Here is a 24,342-nt window from a genome sequence, read left to right on the forward strand (position 1 = left end):
TGGTGACCTGTTAGGCTCAGCTCAGCGTCACTCTGCTATCAGGAGCAAAACAAAGGTGACTTACTATGCCAACTATCACCCCATAATCTGCAAGTTCACATGAATAATAAGCACTGACCATACTAGCCCATCATGTCTAAAACCCAGAGACTCTTCTGACCTTGTAAATGGATTTAATTGCTTTAGTTCTTTAACGTTTGGTTTCTATGAGGCTTAGTCAGCTTAAACTTTAAATGACAAAGGCGGGTCTTTCTGTTCCTGAAATGGTGAAAATTAGTAAAAGCTTATTTTGGTTAGGACTGAGTTTAATACAGTTAGAGCACTCATTCTTGGAGAATAGTAGCTGTCTCAACAGCAGGACAGCCTGAGAATGCTGTCCAAAGGACTTGTGTTGCACTTTTTAATTGATTGTGGCTAGGTTTTCTTTCCACAGCTGTGTAAACTCAGCCTTAGAGAAGTCCATCCAAAGTAAGTAACACCCAGGGAGCAGCAGCGCTGTTACAAATCCCCATGTAAATTGCAAATATAATGCACATGGAACTTAAGAAACATGCTACTTTTTGAAGATACAGTAGGCTATTCTTTCTCTGAGTTCCTTTCATTCCAGAAAGGTACTAATGTCCATAATATTAGTCCTACACTTCCAGGAAAATATCCATGTAAACTTTCAAATAAAGGCTGGGACAAACTAATAAGTAGATAATTATGTAGGCATCTTCTAGGTATTTTAATTTTGTATTGGATGTATTACAAGCCATTGTTTATTTTTTTTTACTTACAAGGTAAAAGTAATTTAGAACATTTTGAAGCCCTGTTTTTATTGTACGTATACAATCAACAGGTACTTAATTTTAAGGGAAAAATAACTTTTTGGAATTGGACCTTTTTGATTTTGTTTTTATACATGTTAACTGCAGAAGATTTTTTATTTTCCATAAAATTACCCAAAGTAACTAAGATGTGACCATCTCCGTTTCACAGAATCATAGAATAGGTTGGGTTGGAAGGGACCTTCAAAGCTCATCCAGTGCCACCCCTGCCATGAGCAGGGACATCTTCACCAGCTCAGGTTGCTCAGAGCCCCGTCCAGCCTGGCCTGGGATGTCTCCAGGGATGGTTCATCCACCACCTCTCTGGCCAACCTGGGCCAGGCTCTCACCACCCTCAGTGGAAAAAATTTCTTCCTCATGTCTGGCCTGAATCTCTCTCCTTTAGTTCAAAACCATCACCCCTTGTCCTATCGCAACAGGTCCTGCTAAAAAGTCTGTCCCCATCTTTCTTAGAAGCCCCTTTAAGTATTGAAAAGCCACACAGAGCCTTCCCTTCTCCAGGCTAAGCAACCTCAACTCGCAAACAGCTCAGACTGTTTCCTTTGAGAAACCCTAAAATTTCCTGATTTGAGGATTTCAGCACTATTTGAGAAGTAGGCTGCCTTGGGGTATCGTGGTGGACGTTCAGAAACACTAATTAGTTCTTCAGGTTTCTCATCAGTCTGTATATGTAGGAGGTATATATGTATATGACAGATGAGAAGCCAAAACTATCTGAACGCATCAAATCTTTAATCTGAATATTTTAAGAAGCAACAAATGGCACGTTGGCTCAGCACATCGGTCCGCGTTGGTTCTGATAGTGGTTTGGGAGGAGAAACATGGGACGGTGGGATTGTCAGGGGATGCTGATGGACTGGGAAAAGATGAGCGCCAAGCAAGGAGAGGAATGTAAAGGTTGGTGATTGGCTTGTAGGCAGCAGCTCTCTTCCATTTGAATGAGTAAATAACATGAAAAATAAATTTAAAAAAAAATGGAGTGTTTTCAGGGAATGGTGTTTAGGAAAAGCACATCAGCCTGACCGTTGCTGTCCACGTCCCTCAGCTGTGACACTGGGGTCATTAGCAGGTACATCTCTGCTTAGCACAGCTGTGGGGTAGGGAAATGGCTGTTATCCCCCAGCGGGGGCTGATGTGCAGAGTGACAAAGAACAGATTTTGAAAAATAGATGAAATCTGCGGAAAGCTGACATCTAAATTCCTCGGAGAACGCTGACCGTGTTGCCTCATAGGCAAAGCCGAAGTGCTTGACTTCTTCCAGCTCTTTCATCGGTGAGCAGGCATTCCATATGAAATGTGCTTTTGTCATTTTGGGGGGTCTGGTGTGTTTCTCGAAGATGTATCGAGCAGACAGGAAGGCTGGATGTAGACATTTGAAACAACCTCTGCAGATGAGCCACAAAATCCAAAATCACTCCTCATTTTGAGCATTTTAATATTCTCAGACACAGTTTCAGAGACATGGGCATGGACTTTATTTAGTTCTGGCAGAAGTAAGGATACATCAGAAATTCGTAAGAATATCTAAAACTGACGGTCTGGTCCTAAAAATTACTTCACTTAGGTGACACTGGAGGCACCATCTACTAAAGTCTGTCTAGGAAGGAACTAATACATTTTCGAGTCTTGTCACCCACTTCTGAATACATGCACCCCAATTTCTTTGGCTTCTCCCTCAAATACATCCCTATTCCAACAACTCTTGTGTCTCCCCACTGAACCAGCCCTATTCCTTTGCTACTACTAAGGGTATTTATTCTCCAAAAAAGCAGCAGCGGAGGGTCACACTGCCAGTCACCCAAAGTGACATTGCTGCTGGAGAGACACAGACGGGAGGTACCCGTGATTCACTGTGTTATTTATTAGACTTTGAATTCCTCGAGGAGTGCTCGGCGTTGTGTGAAGCATGGACAATGCAGCCCACACCTCAGGCACAGATTTGCCTTGTCAGTGGAGGGGAGGAGGAGAAAAACATCCTCAGTACGTACATAAATATGCCAGGATCAGATCCTAGGAGACGAGTGCGACTTCCAGAGAATTCTTGATTTCAGTGGCAAACACACCAAATCAGGACCAGTTTGTCCCCAGAAGCCCCAAAACTCACAATGTGATGCTTCTATTAATACTTAGTGGGATCTACATGAGTGAACCACTTGGCCAACAAAATCAGTGTCCAGGGAATTAATGCAGATTGGTGTACTGTCTTTGCCACTTTTTCTTTGTTTAGAGTGCTGAACGATTTAAAGCAGCAGGTTTCCCTAAGATCTTAGTCTCAGTTCTAACTGAATTGGACCAGCCTAGGCCTCCTAAACCTAAAGAATGTGTCCTATTTTCTGTTGAGGATTTGTTTTTAATCTTTAATGACCAGCCTTTTGCTCTTGAAGACAATCACCATTTATAATTTACCTCCCTTTTCTATCCTTCAGAACTTTCTACCATTTTGTTAAATTATTTGCCCTAGGTTTATGAAGATAAATCCTTCACAAAAAGGCTGATGAGGACTGTTACGCCCTTCTTGGTGTTTTGTTAAACAGTTTAATTTGATATAAACTGCGGATTGCTGGTAGTTTACAGTAACTGACCAGATCATCTAGTGCTGCTGTGGCTGGGTTCCGTCAGTATCTAAAAAGAAGAAATCTTCCCAAAATACAGGGCAACTTCTGCTGGAAGTTTTTAATCTCTGTATGTTTTTTTCTTTAGTATCCTTGGTGTGTTTGGCGCTGCATAGTTTGCTATGCAGAAACTGCTGTTTACAGCCCAGTGTGACCAGCAGAAAGGCTGAACTTGGCATCAGCCTCCTTTGCATCAGGCCTCTCATCTTCATCGTCATCTTCTCGTCTTCAGGTCTCGCTTCAGCCTCTGACTTGTCCTGTCAGAGCCCCACTTGAGCACAGGGTGAGGTGTTTACAACACTGGAATGGAAGAGAAAGTCAGAGGGAACTCAAACTGCAGCGGGGAGCCCGAAAGATGCAGAATATTAAAGCATTTCAAAGAAAGAATGGTATCATGTAAGGCTGCTTACAAGTGGAGAATTTTCCGGGATCTGACTGAGGAGAGCAAAAGAACCTTTGATAATGTAATCTTAATAATTGATATTTTGCTCATCTAATAATTAATAATAAATCCCAATTAAATTCAATTTTCTTTTATGTAAGGGTTTTTTTTTTCCTTTCCAAAAAGGCTTGTGGACAGAGGGTCTATTATCTTGCTGCATTTTGTCCTTACACAGTGCTTTCTGTTGCTTCTCTCTTTACTACTCGAGTGTGTTAAGTAAGAATAACAATGTCTGCATCTTTTATCTGAGATTTGCAGAGTCCATTAGGAGTCAGTGTCACTCATAATAGTAATTCATAATTACAGAAGGGAAACTGAGGAATAGGAAGAAACAGCCAATCATTTTTCAAGTGTCTTTTTAAAAATTAAAGATGTTATTTGAATTGTTGTGTTCCATATTAAAACTTTTTGAACAGCCTTCCACCGCCTCCCAACATTTCAGAAGTTCAGGAAAACACATATTAAGGAGAGGAAAGGTTTAAAAATATGTTAATTTAGCAACAGTTTTAAAGTATTCTTTAATAAAAGCCACTTTTTAAAAACAGTGGCAACTGAAAAAAAATATAGTAATAGAGGTGCTTGGAAAAAAATATTTTGAAAACCATTTTTACATAATTTTTCACTGTATTTATCCTCTAATTTGGGAACAAGTTTAGAGTTCAACCTGAGAAACTCTGACCTAAATTCCTCCCTTTTAATTTTAGTCAGAAAACTAAACAAGAGACATATTAATCGTAAGCTTTCAGTTTAGTTAGAGAGGCATTTCAGGCCATCAGGATCTGGATCATCCTGAGGAGATTCGCCTTTTTCCACTCATTGTGGAAATTGCTGTGGCTGACTATGGATCCATAGGAGCCTGAGATGTTCGTTAGGAGCCTCAATCTGGTCATTTTGGCTTGATTTTCAGCGTTGTCATTACTTGAACTCGCTGAAACCATCCAAAAATGTACTGTCATGTTTGAAGATTTGCCCTCAAATCATTCTTCCAAATTTAGCTCTGTTTTAAAGGTGGCAACAAGGTTCAGGTTTTGAATTCCCGAGCATCAGCCATTGCCTCTTAGAAAATCAAGTACAAAGTTGTAAACTGGCAGAGGTGAGGAGGATCAGATCAGGAATTATTCCTGCTCCCGTTCACTTGGCGGTGGAGCCATCCTGTTCAGTTTTAGTTCCTCTCATTTCACTCTTCCTACCAGCAGGAAAGGTCAGAAAGATTTCAGTGTGCAAGCAGCAGATCTTTTGGAAGACATGAAGCTCTAAAAGTGCTGTCACTTAAGCTCTTACCCCGTGATTTCACTTTGCATCCTGAGAGTATTTGTTTAACCTGGCAGTTGTTTGGCTTCAGGATGAGCCAAAGGTGAGAAGCAAATCATTTGCCACAGGACTAGATTCTTATCGCTGATATCAATGGGAGGCATTTGGATTGGAATCCTAGCATAACGAGGGTCAAATCCTGACCCAGCTAAAATCCTTTTGGCTCAAACCAGGGGAGGTTTGGTCAGGAGTGGATAATGTTAATACACAGAAAGTCGGGTGTTTTTTTTTTTGCAAAAAATAAATATCCTGAAGAGAACAAAGCAAAGTTCTGATTGTCACATTCGGTGAAGGGCAGCAATGAAATGAGTCACCTTTCCAGGCCAGTAGGGAACACACTGAATCATTTAAAGCAGATTTATAGCTTTTTAGCTGTGATAAAACCGTATCAGTGTGTATATGAATTTACATAGGAGTAGGTGTTTTTTCTTTCCTTTTTTTCCTTGCTTTTAATGCAAGCCACATTGGAAAGTGTGCACAAAGGAGTCTCACTCTGAGGAAAGACAACTGGAACAAATTATATGCATTCAGACTTGTTAAACTGAATTGGCAGCAGAAATATTCCTGGTAACCTGAGCATTACAGCAGCATTGGTATAGTTAAGGTTATGTCAGCATTTCCATTAGAAACCCCTACTTTCAGAAGTTTATATTTGCAGTAAAAATTCACTGTGGGTTGAAACTTGACAAGCTGTGCAAGGTCTTATGTGAGATGGAGTTTTTTTACCTTTTTCTTTACAAAATTGGGCAGAAAAATCTTTTTGAAGAGTCAGGCTACAAGAGCACAAACAAAAATAGCAGCATTTTGGCTTTGATCCTTTTCCATGTTAAAAAACCCTGTTTCTTTCTTTAAAGTGTAACTATCAAATGTGCAACAAAATCTTGCTCTGAAGAAGGAATTAATCATTACACTATTAAAGGAAATGATACATTAATTTATGGCCCATTAGATGCTTTTTCACTGCAGGACTGCCAGCGTTTCGCTCTACCTCAGGTTATACTGGGAGATTTGTGACTAACATGAAACAAAGCCCCCAAAAAAACAGATTCTGTGTGGAAAAAATGCTTCTGGGCGGCTTTAGAAGAACAAAACATTGAAGGCAGAGTTGTCCAGAGACTGGGGCAAGAACGGGAAATTCAGCCTTCTGGTTTCTACCATAGGCTTCTCAGCTAAAAAACTAAACCTCCGTTTTCTCAGTTTTAAATGGAAGATGGATATAGCAAGCCATTAGCTTCAGTATTCTTCCAAACTATTTCCTTATCTTGATGATATTAGTGGAGCTGCCCATGGTTTACACTATTGTGAACAAGTAGACAAAAGGAACTCATGGCTCCAGACTTGCAGACATCAGGTTTCAGAGAGGAAGTTTATCTTACTTCTAAATCTTTTCAGATTTCTGGGTGCACAGCACTGAATTTGTTATTTCTGGGTATGTCTCATCATTTGCACCCATAGTAAGTTTGCAGATGACACCAAATTGGGAGGGAGTGTTGATCTGCTGGAGGGCAGGATGGCTATAGAGAGGGATCTGGACCTGCTGGATTGTTGAGCTGAGGCCAATTGTCTGAGGTTCAACAAGGCCAAGTGCCGGGTTCTGCACTTGGGTCACAGCAACCCCAGGCAGCGCTACAGGCTCGGGGAAGAGCGGCTGGAAAGTGTCTGGTGGAAAAGGACCTGGGGGTGTTGGTGACAGTGGCTGAACATGAGCCGGCATGTGCCCAGGTGGCCAAGAGGCCACCAGCATCCTGGCTGGTACCAGCACTGGTGAGGCCAGCAGGACTAGAGAAGTCATTGTGCCACTGTATTTGGCACTGGTAAGACCCCACCTTGAATCCTGCGGTCAGTTTTGGGCCCCTCATCATAAGAAGGACATTGAAAAGCTAGAGAGTGCAGAGGAGGTGACATGGCTGGTGAGGGGCCTGGAGCACAAGTGTGATGAGGAGCGGCTGAGGGAACTGGGGGGGTTCAGCCTGGAGAACAGGAGCTGAGGGGAGACCTTATTGCTGCCTACAACTACCTGAGAGGAGGTTGTAGCATGGAGCATGTTGGTCTCTTCTCCCAAGTAGCAAGTGATAGGACGAGAGGAAATGGCCTCAAGTTGCGCCAGGGGAGGTTTAGATTGGATATTAGGAAAAAATTCTTCCCAGAAAGGGTTGTTGGACATTGGAACAGGCTGCCCAGGGCAGTGGTGGAGTCACCATCCCTGGAGGAGTTTAAAAGGCATTTAGATGAGGTTCTTAGGGACATGGTTTAGTGCTAGAGTTAGGTTATGGTTGGACTCGATGGTCCTGAAGGTGTCTTCCAACCGAAACGATTCTATGATTCTGTGATCTCTGATGATGTCTGTAAGGCTGAGGGTCTTGCAGGAGGCTGTGTGCGCTCTCAGCTCCTGCAGGGTTTTGTGTCTTCTGCACTTTGAAAGATCATAGCTGATGTTCATCAGAACTTTTTCCATTCACCAGATAAAAGCCGGTGTGGAAGTGCAAACTATTATAAAATATAGGAAGGAAGTCTGATGCTTGTGTTCTTGTGGCTGTGTTGTGTTATTACTGTGAAATGGATCTCTCAGCTGGGAATGAGCTCAAACTTCAGGAAGGCTTGTTCCATTAGCTGTTTTCAAGCCATATGTCTCCATTTTAAAACGAGGACCTGGAGGCTTCGAACTTTATTTATAAGCTGAAATTTGCTGGCCACTGTGAACCAGTGATTAATTCGTAAGGGAGAAGATGCCAGAAGCCTCGCTCTGACCTGTATGTTCTTTCAAACTACACATCCAATAACTGCATAACCTCAGAAGATGTCTCCCCCCGCTTCCTCCTCCATCGTTTCTGTCCATTGCATTATTCACTGTGTTTATTGTAACACGCTATTAATCTCAACCACAGCTTTCAAACCATCATGTGACCCCAACAAATTCTTCAACTACAGCAGCGACCGCTTTGGGTATTCTGGGTGGAAGCTTTGAGGGAAAGGATCGGGTTAAGATGTCTGAGGCTCAGAGGAAAAAGCACCTTCTGTGGATACAGTGCGAGCTTTCTGGAAAATGATATTTGGAACATGACACGAGGGGGTAGCGCAGCTTCTTGCTGTGTGTCTATGAACCACGGTGTGTCCTTTGAAGTTACTTCCCTTGTGTACCTGGGCGCAAAGCAGGAGGGTGGTTTTGTTCAAGAGAGGGCGATCCTCACCCATGTGTCTAACAGCAGGACCAAGCCCTCAGTGCCTGCCTTGGTAGTAAAGCTGATGTGATAGACAGTTATGGCACAGAAGAAGCCTTTGATCTTGGAGGGATTTATAAAAGACTGTCACAGTTCCTTCAGAGTCAATTGTGTTAAGCCTTTGAGGACTGCATGCACCAGTATATGCACCCCATATAAGAATTAATTTTGCTGGCAGCTTGGAAAGCGCCAGCATTTGAAGGGTTAAAAATTATGTTTGTTTTTACTTTCCCGACATGGAAATTAAGACAAAAACCCCAAATATAGATGGACTTGCTGGTATAGTGATGATTAAGGGAGTGGAGCATCTCCCATGTGAGGAAAGGCTGAGGGAGCTGGGGCTCTGGAGCTTGGAGGAGGCTGAGGGGTGACCTCATTAATGTTTATAAATATATAAAGGGTGAGTGTCAGGAGGATGGAGCCAGGCTCTTCTCAGGGACAACCAATGGTAGGACAAGGGGTAATGGGTACAAACTGGAACACAAGAGGTTCCACTTAAATATGAGAAGGAACTTCTTCTTAGTGAGGGTGCCAGAGCCTGGCCCAGGCTCCCCAGGGAGGTTGTGGAGTCTCCTTCTCTGCAGACATTCCAACCCACCTGGACACCTTCCTGTGTAACCTCATCTGGGTGTTCCTGCTCCATGGGGGGATTGCACTGGATGAGCTTTCCAGGTCCCTTCACTGTTGTCATTTCTTGTCTGTCTTATCTGTCCTAACTAAAGATGCCCTGACAGGACAGTAAATTGCCAGCAATTTTTATCTGTTGTCTTAACATATATTGCTCCTTTCTGGATTATCTGAGTCTTGTTTGGTCCTGTTTGACCAATCTGGTTCTTAGGGACATGGTTTAGTTCTTGTTAGGTTAGGTGATGGTTGGACTCGATGATCCTGAGCGTCTCGTCCAACCAAAATGATTCTATGATTCTATGATTTTTTCTGTTATGTTGAATTTCTGAAGGTTTTCAGAGTTCTTTTAGGTGTCCTGCCAGTTTAGTTTCTTAATCTCAGTGCATTTCATTTTCTTTCTGTCTAAATAAGCCCTGTATTGTAGCGACAAAAATCTGCATCGCAGAATTATTGAGGTTAAGCAGGTTAGAATTTCAGCATTTTGGACACCTTGGGGTAATTGGCGTTCGATAAGTACAACATGCTTCCAATCGGGAAAAGCTTTCTGGAACTGTAAGTGCCCATATTTCTTTCCAGTGTTTGAGGGGGAAGGGGTCTTGTGGTCAGTAAGATGAGGGTCTCTGTCATCAGATGCACTATTCAAAATCAGCCAGCTGTGACAGCTCAGGAATTGAACTCCAGGTTCTCCCACATGAGGGGAGGGTTGAGCTTTTGTGACCTGTTTCAGAAAAATTAAAGTAGCGACACATGTCTCATTAGCGTGACAGCTGCGGGAGTGGGCTCGGGATATAATAAAGCGCTGCGAGACCTTGGAGTGTAAAAGCTCACGAGTGTAAAATCGATGCTTTTGATACATTACGTGGTAATGGACGAAGCACAGCACAGAAGTGGTATGATGGGATGATTTAGTTATAGCTATAAATCCAGCGGCAGCATCGTGGCAACGTGACAGTACACGGCGTTTCATAAGGAGCGTGGCATAAAGATTCAGGCATTAGTCAAGTCTGGTGTTGAGGCACGTGTGGGTGGGGGTGGCATTGCAGATATAAATGACAGAGTGGTTCATCCTGGCAAACACACCGAGCTGGTAAAACAAGGGCACTTTGTAATAAATGAGCACTTTAGGCAGCGGTGAGATATTTGGATTCTACACAGGTATTTCTGTTATAAAATTGTTGTGGTGAAATGAAAATCAGCATGGATTACTCTGGGTTAAATCTAATGCTTACACACTGACCCCTTCCTTGCCTTACCCATCCTGGCCAAATGTAGATATTTTGTGAAAATTCTCCAGAGTCACATTTCAATACTAAAACTATTACCACTTGATGATGGCTTGTGCTATGTTTTAATGTAAACCAACTCTTTTCCTTGATACTCAGTTTAAATAAATCCTGCCCAAAGCACCTTAAACAACTCATCTCCTTCAAACTGAACGGCTCCTTGAGACTATTGCAAGGATCTCCATTCTACCTCAAGCCTCATTTAGACATCTTATTTTTAAATTCATTCTTCCGTTTAAATTACTGTCATTATTGCTGCCCTGCTTTGTATTGCAGGTGTTTTTTCTACACCTCTTTAATAGTGTAGGACAACTCAGGTTGGTGTAGCTTCACATATGCAATGAATACCCAAAGAAAGAAAGATCAGGTGAGAGTGACATTGCTTCTTGCCATTAACATTTAATTGATTAGGAAAAATATCATTAGGATTGCTAGAGATGAGTAGCAAGTCAGAGGAGACAAAGGAGATTTTAGTGTTTTTGTAGAATGAGTTACAGAAACCCTTACTCTTGCTGCCCGTAACTTTTCTGATAGACTAGTGAAATTTGAAACAAGAGGTCGTCTCAAAGGGTAATAGCTTCCAGGCAAATTGTGCTGCAGTCTACCAGACCACCCATCCTTTCTTTATCAATGAGGTCAAAATAATAGCAATGCTTGACACTTTTACACAGATGGGTAAAATCTATCGTGTCACCAGTAGATCTTTCCAGAAACCTAACCCATGTAACTGTTTTTAATGGCAGAAGGAGTTATATTGTGCCTTTCCTGTGTATATCTCTAAGCAATTAGGAAACAGTAGGTCTCCTGGTACCTCTTTGAATCAGGTAAGTGTGATTATCTCAGTTTTACAGAGGTCACAAGTGACTAACCCAAGGTCACCCAGGCATTCTGCGATACCGTCACAGCAGGATTCATCTCCCCTTATTCTGCCCTTCCTGTAACAACCAGTATACAATGTTCTTTCCCCAAAGCTACACAGAGACGCCTAACACAATTGAGCACTTCCATGCAATTGATTTCTGACAGTCTGTGAGCCGCTTTCTAGACCTGATTTCACCTGCTGAAAATGGTTTAGTAGGATCAGGAGTTTTCCCCCAGTTTACAGGCAACCACAATGTTCGTGCATGGGATTCACATAAAATACACTGATATGGAGATAGACATCGAAGTACTACATCTATCTAGATCTGCATGAACTATGCTACTTGCTAATTGAATGAGAAATTAATTTTAAACATAGTTGTGAAATTTGCAAAGGCACCTTAACTACCTATTTGAAAACTGCGTTTAATTTTCAGTCACGTGAATTTCTGAACAGGGAATTTAGGCTTGAGCTGAATGTTGTGGTAGCTTCTATTTAAAACAGTTTGCTTTGTCTTCCATTTCTTCTCCGTAGAAACTCTTGAGCAGTTTATATCCATGTCAGTCCATGCCAGAAGTTCCTTCAATCCATCTTGGAATAAAACACAAACAGTTCTCCTCTGGCTGAACCGTGGGTTGGTTGCTGTCACGTGGAAAGCTGACTAAAGCCCTTTAATTTATGAAATGCTACATAGGCCTCAAAAGATTGCCTAAATATTTTACTGCATGTCACTTTTTGTTGGAAACCAGAACCCATATTTGCTGTGCTGTACATTAAGAAGAACCTCTTCAAATTACTTCAGCTTCGAAATGGGAGTTTGTATGTGCCAACTTTTATCTGACGACTTCAAACACGTCTCAGGGCTCTTGCATCTTTTGGACTATTTGTCTCCATTTTGGTTTAGTGTAATATTTATGTGCAGGATTTAGAGGTGGTCTTAAAGCTTTCTTTTCTATTTCTTTCTCCCAATTTGTGCTTTGCAGGGCATTAGAAAGGGGTAGTATTTAAAGTCTCTTTAAAGAATGTGGATGATTTCATCTGTTCAGGTGCTAAGAGAGTAGAATGTTTGCATGCTACAATGATTGATAAATTATTGTGTACAAGAGGCAATCATAACATTTGAAGTTTTACACAATTAATTCCCTTGGAAGTTTTTCAGCACAGTGGCCATGGAAAGCTTATTTCAGATAGACCGAGGAACTGAAAAGAAAGAGAAAGGGTCCTTAGAGATCGCCTTAAGTGCCTTGTGTGGCAGCAGGATAAGCCCTGAACGCACCTGTGCAGCGGAAACACAAGGTGCGCATTAGTTTTGTATTTAATCTGTCACTCCGGCATTCCCCCCATGATTTTGATACCGAACAACGCGTGTTTGTTTGTTCGTTTTGAGTCTGGTGCCTGAGGTGGAATTTTAATGGTGTGAAAAATGAGGGGAGGGAAGAGGAAATAATAACTCGAGCGCCAAAACACAGCCCGTGATACAATTCCTCCAACTTTGCATTCGCAAGCAGCTCCTCGATCCATCCCTTATCCCACTAAAGTGGAATTCTGCTGTTTGTTAGTGTTTTTCTGCCAGAGAGCAAGGTCTTAAATGCCTAGTCCCGCAGTTTTAATCCATCCATCTAGCCCTTGCACTTACTGAACTATAGTTCCTCTTGTATTACAACTTTCCTTGTGTTTTCTGTTTTGCACCACGAGAGTCCAAAGTCTTGCAGTAGATTACTGCGTGTCTATAAAAACCATGAGTTCTGTAATTTCAAGAAGATTCTTGTCGGCTCTCAGAGCGCTTCATATAAAAGGTGGGAAGTGAGAGAAAGGGAAAGAGATTATAAGGATCTGTCTGTGATTTCTGCCACCGCTGCACATTTTGGAGGAAATGGCTCACCTGGATGAAGTACTTATTGCAAAAGCCAAACTTCTGGCAGAAAAAGAAGCGCATTAAATTTCAACCTGAAAACATGAAAGAAAGGAGGAAGAAGAGGGTAGAAAAAGACCTAAAAGCAATGAAGAGAGCTTTGTTTCAAATATATTTGAATTTCAGACTGGCCTGGTGTACTTCCCGTGGTGTCGGAGTGCTGTAAATTGGAAGCGCTCGGGTTGGAAACAGGTCTGAAGCGCTGATTTCTGAGCCCAGAGTTCCACTTACAGCCCGAACGGTTTATTCAGCTTTCTGGATGGGAGCCAAAGGAACCGACCGCCCTGGGAGCTGAAACCTGTGCCAGCCAGCCCAAGAATAACATTGCTTTGACCGAAATGGCAACTGTTTGTTTGTTCTTCCAGCAAAACGAAGCGGGGAAAAAAGCAGCTTTTAGTGCTGGTGGTGACAGAGAAGGTTAAAAATCAAAGAGAAAAAAATAAGATCCCTGTGAAAGAGGATGAAAGGTTAGGGGCAAATTTTTCTCCTTGGTTACACTTTGCTGGCTGCTTGGTCTTTGCTGGTTTGTAATTAAAAAAAAAGCTTGCTCTTGATTAGTTTTAATATACAGGTTTTTCCTTCTGCTAAAATGTGATAAATTCTTCTATACAATAAACAACCTTTACTGATAATGGTTATAATGTACCCAAGCCACTAGACAGTGTAGGCACTGTCACAGCGGCGTGTGATATTAATAGTTGCGGTTACAAGTCACACACTTTCATGTGTTAACAACAGAATACTGAGTAACGCAGCAATTGAATGTGACTTAGGACTTAATGACTTTAGCAGGAGTTTAAGGTGAACAAAATATGCAAACTCAGGTATTTTCCGGTATTTTTTTTCTTTAAGTGACTTGTGGAAAGGCTGATGATTTTGTGGCCTGTCCCATTATGAGCTGGGGTGCATAACGTCTTGCTCTCATTCTGTAGCGTTCAGCAGCTCCCTACATGCTGGACCACAGAGTCCGAAACAGCCTTGGCTGGAGAACTTCTTGCTCGATGCTGCCATTTAACACATATTATTCGACTTGATCTTCTTGCTTATTTATCCTGAGAGCCTTTGTACTGTTTGGATCGGCCCGATCGGCCCGATCACATGCAAGAGGTGCTGGCACAGAACTGGAAATCAGTCCAGTGTCCAGTTGTGGCCCCTCAGTTCCAGCAGGACAGGGAACTGCTGGAGAGAGTCCAGCGCAGGGCAACAAAGATGGGGAAGGGAGTGAAGCATCTCCCGTGTGAGGAAAGGCTGAGGGAGCTGGGGCTCTGGAGCTGGACAAGAGGAGACTGAGGAGTGACCTCATTAATGTTTACAGATATATAAAGGGTGAGTGTCAGGAGGATGGAGCCAGGCTCTTCTCGGTGACAACCAATGGTAGGACAAGGGGTAATGGGTTCAAACTGAAACACAAAAGGTTCCACTTAAATTTGAGAAGAAACTTCTCAGTGAGGGTGGCAGAGCCTGGCCCAGGCTGCCCAGGGAGGTTGTGGAGTCTCCTTCTCTGCAGACATTCCAACCCACCTGGACACCTTCCTGTGGAACCTCATCTGGGTGTTCCTGCTCCATGGGGGGATTGCACTGGATGAGCTTTTGAGGTCCCTTCCAATCCATGACATTCTGGGATTCTGTGTAATCGCTGCCTGCTGGGTCGTAGCTGGTCTGGGGTCAGGCTGGCAGCACCAACAGCCTCCCGAGTTACCGTCTGCACCCTGTTTGTGCCACACTCATCCTTGGAGCACATCCACCTTGCCTTTTCTGGTTGCTATGCAACTGTCAAAACTGCTTTTTTTTCTTTTTCCCCCAGAAGTACTTTCTCAACAGTTCCAGTTAGGTGATATTCACAGAAAGGGCTGTTGGGCATTGGAACAGGCTGCCTGGGGCATTGGTGGAGTTTAAATCCTTGGGTTTAAAAGGTGCTTAGATGAGGTTCTTAGGGACATGGTTTAGTGCTAGAGTTAGGTTATGGTTGGACTCGATGATCCTGAGGGTTTTTTCCAACCAAAATTGTTCTATGATTCTATGATATTACTGGTGATATTAGTAGAATTTTTTTCTGCATGCTCAGGCAAATCCTACATTTGATTTTGCGGTCTCTAGAGTTCTTTTGTGCTTACTTTGATATGCCAGTCCCTGGAATTTTCCAATTACCCAATAACTTCAGTCCAACTAAAAGAAGAATAAAATAAAGTTTCTAGTGCTCTTTATTTTATTTAAAGAGGTTTAAAAATGGGACAGCTTCAGACATTCAAACTGAGGAGGAAAAAAATCCAAAATACGTTATTAAAATAAATTTAAAAAGTAATTTTAAAGAAAAATATTGAAATAGTGGCAAATTTAATTACATTTTTAAACTTCGGAAATAGAAATCTTGAAGAAGTCAGGTCAATGAGCTGGGTAGACAAGGAATGGGACAACAGCTGGTGAGGGCAGGTGAATTAGTCTCATTATCTGAATGAAGCCTGCAAAGGAGAACATGGAAGACGGTATTTTTCATTTCCATTTTCCAGATACTGTTGGAGAGAAGCAGCTGCTTATGCACATATTACAAAAGTTTCAGAATTGGGAGATGAAATAGGGAAGCAAGAAAGGAGATTAAGTCATCCTCTGGTTCCTTCTTGTCTTTAAATACCCTGGAAGGTCCTTTTCTTCCCTCTGTATTTCAGGACTATCACATGGGTACAGTCTAACTTGTCTGGTCCTTCCAGCCTCCCCATACTGTCAACTTTCCTTCTGTCTCCCAGTGGGACTTTGGGCCAGTTATCACCATACATGACACTCCAAGGTTCAATCCAAATCACAGGTTGTCTATCGGGAGGTGTTGTGATTTGTGAGCTGCACAGCCATCCTCTCTGGAAAGCGTGAACCCGCTCCTGCAACACCATGAGCACCACTTCCCACTCCTTTAAGGGTTAAATGGAGCACAAGTGTGATGGGAGCGGCTGAGGGACCTGGGAGGGTTCAGCCTGGAGAACAGGAGCTGAGGGGAGACCTTCTGATCTCTGAACTGCCTGAAAAATGCTTGGAGCATGGAGGGTGTTGCTCTCTTCTCCCAAGTATCATGCAACAGGATAAGAGGAAACAGCCTCAAGTTGCACCAGTGGAGGTTTAGGTTGGATCTTGGGAACATTTTCTTCCCAGAAAGGGCTGTTGGGCATTGGAACAGGCTGCCCAGGGCAGTGGTGGAGTCACCATCTCTGGAGGGGTTTACAAGATGTGTAAATGAGGTTCTTAGGGACATGTTTTAGTGACAGTGTTGGGTTAACAGTTGCAGTTGATGATCTTTAGGGTCCCTTCCAATCAAAATGACTCTATGATTCTAAATCATATTTCTGTGCAGTGATGAACTCCATCTTATTATGTAGCACAGCTCAGCTCTACTCCACGTGAGTGGAAAGACAAAGATTTGGCCCACTGAATTTATACTGCTCCTTTTTTGCAACATGCCAGAGGAGAGATTCCTCCTTGCGCCAGATGTTCTCTGGTTTAGAATTTCCATTCTGGCATTTAGAGGTGAGGCAAAATGATGGGCTTAGCGCTAGCATTGCTAATACCTCAAACAAATGTTTTTCCGATTAATTAAAATAAATTGACATAACAAGAAACAAAGTGTGCGTCCTCAAAAGTGCGAAGTTGATTTATAATGCAGCTTCCTGTTACAGCAAGTACTTTAATAATCTCTGTTTGGACTCAAAAGCAAATTTAGATTTTTTTTTGGCTTAGAAATCAGCATTGCTTGGTTCCCATTGCTGTTTAAAAGGCAGTGGTGTGAAAGGCAGTTATCCTTAACCACAAAGTGTGTTTTCTTCTATGAACACAGGCTGTTCCCTTCAGCCTCAGGAGGGACCTAAACACGGCTCTAGGTAAAGAACTTTAATCTGTGTTTGTACAGAATCACTCTCTTGGTTTGCGTTATTTTATTATTTAAACATAATAAGCTTCAGCAGTTGATGAGCAGCACGCTGAAAGGCAAAGAGTTGTGGCAGTAGAAAAAGCAGCAGTTTTTCCTCATTCAATATAGGGCCTAAAAAAAGAATGAAAAGACTCACTGCAATTGTCAGTCCCATCATGATCAGGAGGAATGGGATAAGTCATATTGTTGTAGTTACTGGCCAATTCCTTACACAAAACAAGACGAGACATTAATACAAAATTATATTTCTTATTATTACTAGATTCCAGACTGGGATGAAAACTAATTTGCTAATTGCTTTTTTGAGTGTAGAGTGTTTAGCAAATTACACGCTACCTCCTTCACCATGAGCAGCACTGCTTATGTATTTTTTGAGTTACCCCAGCTTGTCCTAACAAACCCATTGTGTATTACGTTCTTTGGTGCTGTCAGATACTGCACTGGATCTGCCCTTGAACGGGAAACCTCCCAGGAATGCTCGCCGATCCTGCCTGAATTGTTACTGTTAATTCTGAATTAATAGTTTTGTTACCTGTCAGTGCAGAGCAAGTACTGCAGGAAAGTATTGTTCTCTTCAACTGAGACATGCAGCTAAAATCTTGACCTCAATCAGGTGGTTGTTTTTTATCTTAAGGACTCCACAACCCTCCCTGGGCAGCCTGGCCCAGTGTTCTGTCACCCTCAGAACACTGGAACAGGCTGCCCATGGAGGTTGTGGAGTCTCCTACTCTGGAGGCATTCAAAGACCTGCCTGGACACCTTCCTGTGTAACCTCATCTGGCTGTTCCTGCTCCGGCGGGGGGATTGCACTGGATGAGCTTTTGAGGTCCCTTCCAATCCCTGACATTCTGTGATTCTGTGGTCTGTGCTGTTCCATGTTCTTATGCAGCTGCCCTGTGTTTCGCTGCAGACACTTGAATACCAGTGATGTGGTTCCAGTGTCTTTTCACCTGCTGCAGAACAGGAGGAACAGTTAATTAAATTGTCACCAAATGGTCTAAGATCATCATCTCTAACGAAATGCAAAGCAGTGTTATCTGAATGGTTAAAAACCACCTGGCCACTCTATGCCCGCCACCGCCTTTCACACAGCCCCTAAAACCTCTCTCACTGCAGCTAGGCTGCCTTTAAAATTCACAGATTTTCAGTAGAAGTTAGTGGTTGTACTATATATTGAGAGAGTAAATGCCAGAATAGGAAGGTTTCTGTGGTATGAAATAAAATCTTTCTAATGCTCTTCATTATGCATCCCAGCTGTCCTTGTTTTGCAAGTCCAGTGATTTGAGTTTTTGTGAAAATGTTTGTTTATTATTTTTTTCCCCTCTCCCTGCCTCATACACACACCAGGAATTCCTTTTGTATCGTAGCTCAGCTTTTATTTCCAGCACAATAAAAGAAAACAAACCACAGCTAATTGGCTCTTTGTTCTCAATTTTTTTGACAAGTGACAAGCGCTGAGATCAGATTGTAGTGCGTATCCTGCAGCGGTCCTATGGAGCCTGAGTTAGTGAATCGCAAATGCTCCGTAATAGGCTCCCACTTATCATAGAATCATGGAATGTCCTGAGTTGGAAGGGACCCACAAGGATCATCGAGTCCAACTCCTGTCCCTGCACAGGACAACCCCACAGTTCACACCGTGTGTCTGAGGACGTTGTCCAATCTCTTCTTGAACACTGTCAGGCTTGGGGCTGTGACACCTCCCTGGGGAGCCTGTTCCAGTGTCCAGCACCCTCTGGGTGAAGAACCTTTTCCTAATGTCCAACCTGAACCTCCCTGGCACATCTTCTTGCCATTCCCTTGGGTTCTGTCAGTGGTCACTAAAGAGAAGAGTTTGGTGCCTCCTCCTCCCCTTGTGATGAAACTGTAGCCACCATGAGCTCTTCTCTCAGTCTCCTCTTCTCCAGGCTGAACAAACCCAGTGACTGTAGCCGCTCCTCATACGGCTTCCCCTCCAAACCCTTCACCAACTTTGTAGCCTCTTCTGGACACTCTTCAGTAGCTCAATATCCCTCTCATCCTGTGTCCCCAGCCCTTCACACAGTGCTCCAGGTGACGCCAGAGCAGAGCGGGACAATCCCCTCCCTGCCCGGCTGGCCATGATGTGCTGGATGCACCCAGGACACTTGTCCATCTTGGCTCCAGGGACACTGTTGTCCTAAAGGGATAACCTAGAGGAAATGGCCTCAGGTTGCACCAGGGGAGGTTTAGACTGGATATTAGAAAAAAATTCTTCCTGGAAAGGGCTGTTGGGCATTGGAACAGGCTGCCCAGGGCAGTGGTGGAGTCACCATCCCTGGAGGGGTTTAAAAGGCATTTAGACGAGGTTCTCGGGGACATGGTTTAGTGCTAGAGTTAGGTTATGGTTGGACTCGATGATCCTGAGGGTCTTTTCCAACTGAAATGATTTTATGATTCTATAACCTACCAATATTATATGGAAAATAGCATTGAGCACTTAGACTTAGCTCCTATTTTGTGTATTTTCTTGCTTTATTTCATAGTTTTTGAGGAAGGAAGAGTCTGAACCTTGTTGCCTAGAAGTTGTGAGGATTTGGGTAGCGCTCCTAAGGCTGAACTCATCCCATGTGAACTGCCGTTGTCTGAGATATGTATGTGACTACATCAAAATCTCTCCAGTTCTTGCTCTTCTGGAGGGTCTGATCTGCTCAAATTTATGTCAAAAGCCAAATTCCTATTGTCTTCATTAAGACCGCACAAGGCCCAAAGTTTGGGTAATAGAGAAGGAAGACATTTCCCTTAGTGACTTAAGGCAGTCATTGCTATAATTTTGTCTCTTTCTAGTCATATCTTGTAAAAGTCAATGGACGTTTTGCTACTGGGGTGAACATTGCATCTGATAGACCGTGGAATTCAGGAGTTACTCATTGTTGCGATAGGACAAGGGGTGATCATTTTAAACTCAAAGAGGTTAGAATTAGACCAGACATGAAGAAGAAATGTTTTACACTGAGGGTGGTGAGACCCTGGCCCAGGTTGGCCAGAGAGGTGGTGGATGCCCCATCCCTGGAGACATCCCAGGCCAGGCTGGACAGGGCTCTGAGCAACCTGAGCTGGTGAAGATGTCCCTGCATGTTGGACTAGATGACATTTGAAGGTCCTTTCCAACCCAAACTATTCTATGATTCTATGTTTTAATTCTCCTTTGCACAGGACAATATTTCCCAGCCATGTTGTTAAAGCACTGGAAACTCCAATGGAACCAGAGATGAAATTCCACAATGGTTTAGTCCTGCGCCACCATGTTATCTACTTTATTATTTATTTCTCTTTACCATAAATAGTCTTCATCAGCAAAGATGACATGTTTTTCTCCTTTTCATTTACAAATGCCCTGCTTTATGCCAGTGGGCAGCTTCTATAACTGTGTGAATGAACAATAGTGGAACGTGCAAATTTAATTTAAACATCCTGCCTCATCCATCCCCAAAAGCAGAGCCAGCACCAGGTATTCCACAAAAAACCATGATGATTATTTTCAACAATCATTTCTTTGCCCCTGTAATTCTCTTCTCTCTCCTTGCTGGGTCTCTATAAGCAAAGGGGAACCTCTGATGACTGACTGGTGCTTCCCAGCACAGCCAGCACTGGCTTTGCCCAGCACATTCACTTACATTATCTGTTTGTTTAAGTGAGTACCAGGGAAACGGGAAACTGGGACTTTGCTTGTCAGTTTTGAGCAAACATCATCCTTCAGTTTTAAACTGCAGCTCATCCCAGAGGAGTTTTCTCAACCTCCACATTTGCTGCTTGAAGCCACATATTTAGGTGTCAGATAACCCAGAAAAACACCCAGAGGCCAACTAGACCTTAGCTGGGTATTTTTTCTTTTAAGGGAGAACTCATGGGGCATGTGTGAGGTTTTTCTTCTCCTTTATCTACTCTGTCGTCTCTAGGCTATGCAGAGACTGTAAATCTCAGCTTGCTGAAGAAATAGCGAGTATGGTCTGCCGGTATGTAGTTGGCAAGTTGTAAGAAAGAATTTTCCTGGGTTGTTGAACCTTAACATTTCATTTTCTCAGAACTTTATTCCTCTCTCTTTAGTAGGATTTAGTGTTGAGGCAGAAATCCTATGTTCCAACAGCTGCCATCAGTTACGGTCTGAATTAAAGAGAGAGGATGTTTCTGGCCAGTTTGTTGTGACTGTAAAGGAATGGAAATCTCAGGAAGACTAAGTGGCACAGGGTTTTGTTTTTCACAATGGGGATAATAGTACCAGAGAAATGCTGTCCCCACAGTGCCCAGGAAAGTCCATCTTATGACCTCCTTCCACACCAAGGGTGACAATTAGTTCTTATGGCCTTAATCACTGCGCGTTCATTGAACAGCGAGAGGAATATGCTCATTGCAGTGGTGAAAGCCATCAGGCTGCCCAGATGTGTTTCCATCAGCAGAGCTCTTCTCATTTTTGCAGATCACCTTCTAGATTATTGGTCAAATTGGGCTGTTGAGGCTGACAGGATGCAGTCGAGCTGGCGTTGCTCCAGCCTTAGCAGCCAGTTCGTATCAGTAATCACTGGGAGATTTGATTATCAGAGATTTATCGATACTTACACAGTGGCCTTGTGTGAGTTGTCCTGTTGCTTTTCAAGGGCACCAGAGGACGAGGAGGGATTTATTTACACACATAAAAATGCAGAAGGGTTCCCAGGGGATTTATAAAAAGTGCCTAGCAGGCAAGCAGCCTCAGTCTCCTGACACTTAAAGAGAGGTATCTAGCTGGTACTGACACTTTTATACATTTTACTAAAAGTATGCTTTTCAAAAGTGCCCGAGTGATGTACGAGCCTAAGTCACAGTAACTTTTGGGAACACTTAGACTCTAAAATGCATGGACCACTTTTGAAAATGAAGCCTAACTTGGGCCCAAGGCTTTCTAGAAAATATTTCTCCAATGCTTTCAAAAGTACTGACCTCATCATTTCTCTCTTGCACTTTCTCACACCTAAATATCTTTGTAAATTCAGCCCTGCACCCCATTAAACCTTATAATTTACCACTGTGACAGTAACCAGCTTCAGCACTTGGTACGCACAAACTGCAAACCGCTGCTTAAAAGCAAATGAAAAAGAATGAGGAGCGATGTCCCCACCGGTGCACCTCGTGTCACAAATCACAGCCATAGGGGAGCTGATAATTTAGAGGGAGCTGTTTCTGTCAGATCTCCAACACCGACTCTGTGGCGCAGAGAGAGAAGGTGAGCCCACAGGAGAGGCTTGCTTGAAGCTTTCACAATGATGAAGTGAAATTTAAAATTACTTTAGATGTTTGCTTAAGAAACAGCAGATGAGGCCCTGCGGATTCTCAAATCCTCCTTGCTACACTGTAAAATGAAACCATAACCATTTGTTATTCTTCCACTGGCGTCTAGGAAGCAGAGGCAGAAAGGGATGACCTTTTAATGATGCTTTGCAGCTTTTTAAGGGTTTGAGTGTGTCGCTATTTTTGGTTCCATCCAACGGTTCTGGCCATACAACTATATGAAACTGGCTTTTCTTCACTTGAAAGTTTGAAGTGGTTTTGGTGTTGAGGTCTTAAAGGCATTTCAGCCCTTCTTCACAGCGTTTGCATGAATATATCAAGTTATTTGAAGTAATACGGTGAGAGCTTAAATTAAAAGCACTCATAGTGGCAAAGGAATTAGGAAATGAATTTGGAAACAGGACCTCTGATTGCTCTGAAGCTCTTTGCCACTGTGCAGAGTGAGTGGCCCTTCCCTCTCTGAAGGAATATCACTGTTGACATAATTTACCTTGTAAAATATAAATTAGGGCTCTAAAGGATTTAAATGGTTTAGATAGAGGTTTGCAAATTCCCCCAGTGCTTCCTGTATAATTTTTCCCATCGCAATGGCTAATTTTAATTAGATGTGGAAATGGCGACTTCTCAGTAAAACAGGATCCCATGAAGGGCTTTTGTTTTCTCAATGTTGTGACTAGAAATGGCACATTTTGCTCTAAGGTGATGTATAGCCAGCCAGCTTCTTCTCGGTTGTGAACTTTAGACACCAATAAGAATGATTCCTGCCAAACAAAAATCTATTGCTGTTCAGATTCCTTGCATGACTGTATTCATGCAAATGTCCCTCGTAGTCCAACGCGAAGTAGTGTATTATAAACAATCTAACGCAGTCATCCTTTTCTCTCAGTTTCAGATCATTAGCATAGATCCAAGAGTACAGAGGACCAATTTCCATGATAAAGAAAGTCCTCTCCCATTTAATCACTTACCACCAAATGAACCATTTAATGCCACATTCAGACGCATTGTTTGAGGATTTCCCAAGGCTCCCCTTGATCCACTTACACTCCCTTATCTGCTTTTTGTCTCTTGTTAACCTGCTTGCTTTTTATAAGGGGAGTGGAGTGGGGGGGAAGGAAAAATCAAATCAATTGCAAGAGGCCCGCAGCTGTTTAATTAAACTTTTTTCCCCCTTCAGAAGTTGTTTGAGATTTCTTGGGGCTTCTTCTTAACAGCGGCTAATTTAACAGATTCTGTAATTACCTGCCTCACATGGAAATAGCTTGGTTGCTGCTTTTTTGTCTGATTTAGTTCAACTTTAAATGACAACTGAATTTATTCTAGATGAATGGCTAGTGCAGTGGGAGCTGTGGCAGGGTGGTCTAGATTTATTTGCACCCTTAAAGCTTTTAAACCCAGCGCAAAACATAGTTCTAAGTGCACAGAAGAGCGGAGATGCAAGGCTTCTGTATTTATATACTAAGGACCAGCTCCTCTAACCTTTGCTTTGAATAGAGCATATGTGGTACTCATTTGGGAGGATATGGGATGTAAATTCTATTCAACAAGAGTAAAAAGCTGTGGAACGTGCCCCAGAAGGTGTATGGAAGCCACTGACACTCTGAATAATAATTCCACACTCTCTGACATGTTCAGGGATGTGGTAACCATGTCGGTTAAGCCAGGAAATCGAGTGTTTGACTCCAGCTGTATTTAACTTAGTTCTGGCTGTGCCTAAATAGGGTTTTCTGTATTCCAAGACCACCAGTATATTGGTACAGCACTCGCCAGTGGTTGACAGGATTACAGAATCACAGGCTGGTTGGGGTTGAAGGGACCTCTGGAGATCATCCAGTCCAACCCACCTGCTAACGCAGGGTCACCAGAGCAGATCACACAGGAATGTGTCCAGGCGGGTTGGAATGTCTCCAGAGAAGGAGACTCCACAACCTCTCTGGGCAGCCTGGTCCAGGCTCTGGCACCTCACAGTCAAGAAGTTTCTCCTCATATTCAGATGGAACCTCCTGTGTTTCAGTCTGTGCCCGTTGCCCCTCATCCTATTGCTGGGCACCA

The 24,342-nt window shown here is 42.9% G+C and overlaps 1 protein-coding gene across 1 annotated transcript in view; it reads left to right on the top strand.

Annotated features, from left to right (window-relative positions):
- The window catches only part of TENM4 (teneurin transmembrane protein 4), a 653,831-nt gene that overhangs the window by 349,335 nt on the left and 280,154 nt on the right, over window positions 1–24,342 (top strand). The gene's annotated exons all lie outside the window — the stretch shown is intronic.

Source organism: Streptopelia decaocto (genome assembly GCF_964273445.1).
Source record: "Streptopelia decaocto genome assembly, chromosome: 1".
Lineage (NCBI taxonomy): Eukaryota > Metazoa > Chordata > Aves > Columbiformes > Columbidae > Streptopelia > Streptopelia decaocto.